Raw genomic sequence first — 1,389 nt, 5'->3', positions numbered from 1 at the left:
ATATTACAATAGGGGGAAAGAGACTAAAGGATAGAACTGAATACAGCAAAGACAAATGGAGATTGACAGCCAACAAGCAGAATGACGTCAGTGAATGGAAAATTACTACGAGAAAACATCAAGGGTGGGAGAATTCTTTCTAAGCCAATTTAACAAAATTATTGCTGAAAGCAAGCCTGGGTGACAGATATCAAGGTTGGGGCATGAAAAATTTCATCAGATTATGAGGGTGAGACATTCTCCCTAAATTGATTCAGTAGGATTCTTGCTACAAGTGGGCTATGCAAATCCAGCAAAGACAGGGACCAAGGTCAAGGCTTAGTAGAGAAGAGGGCTCAGAGGAGCCTGACTCAAATTTGGTTGGGGAATCTTTGTCAATACGTAGGTTGGGAAACTAAGGCAGACAGGAGATTGGCATTAAAAGAAACAACAACTGCACTTCAGCATTAGAGACACATTGGGATGCCTCCATATGAGTGGTGGCAGATAAAGCAAATGTTTTTTCAAGCACCTGAACCAGGGACAAAAATGTGAGCTAATTCAATAATCTAAACTGGATGCGGAATTGAATTCATTAAAGTCTGAACTCACAGCTAACTAAGCAACAGTACAGCAGTGTCAGGGAACAGAAGAGTGTTCCTGTTCTCATAGTTAAGGGGCTCAAAAGGAAGTCTGAGGGGTGTTAAAAGATAAATTTAATCTACAGCCATACCACCCTGAACACGCCTGATCTCCTCTGATCTCAGAAGCTAAGCACGGTCAGGCCTGGTTAGTACTTGGATGGGAGACCGACTGGGAATACCGGGTGCTGTAGGCTTATAAAAAATTATTTAAAAAAAGATTTTTTAAAAAAAGATAAATTTAGGCACATCAACATTTTAAAGAGTTTCTTGAGTAGACAATGATTTAGGAATCAGATGGCTCCAAACCAGAAGTGTTTCAGAGGGGCCTCCCAAGGGCACAAGCGGAAGGCTTTTACTATCAGAAGCAAGGCCAAGAAATTATTTGATTAGTTAAAATGCAACAAACAGCAATCTTATTTCCATCATTCCACTAGGAAGTCACTAGTTAGAGGTTAGTAGTTTCTAATTGGTTAAGCTTAAGCTTGTTTTTCTAGAATAGTTATACTGAGTTGGGTTTCCGTTTGCTTAAGTAGAAACCCAGAGCCCTGCAGCTGCTTCAGTCTAATGCTCTCCCAATTAATTTAAGGAAATGATGGAAACATTTTTGTTTTTATTTTTTTGAAACAGGGTCTCACTCTGTTGCCCAGGCTGGAGTTCAGTGGTACAATCAATCACGGCTCAGGCTGGAGTTCAGGGGTACAATCATGACTTACTGCAGCCTCGACCCCCTGGGATCAAGCAGTTCTCCCACCTCAACCTCCGAGTA

The 1,389-nt window shown here is 41.2% G+C and overlaps 1 non-coding gene across 1 annotated transcript; it reads left to right on the top strand.

Moving 5' to 3' along the window:
* Positions 1-698: 698 nt before the first annotated feature.
* Positions 699-817, top strand: LOC119467657. Its single transcript, XR_005196202.1, has one exon. It is a non-coding gene; the product is annotated as a 5S ribosomal RNA (ribosomal RNA).
* The last annotated feature ends 572 nt before the right edge of the window (positions 818-1,389 follow it).

This window comes from Cebus imitator, unplaced genomic scaffold (assembly GCF_001604975.1).
Source record: "Cebus imitator isolate Cc_AM_T3 unplaced genomic scaffold, Cebus_imitator-1.0 Scaffold315, whole genome shotgun sequence".
In the NCBI taxonomy this organism is placed as follows: domain Eukaryota; kingdom Metazoa; phylum Chordata; class Mammalia; order Primates; family Cebidae; genus Cebus; species Cebus imitator.
This window is presented reverse-complemented; position numbering and strand designations above follow the sequence as displayed.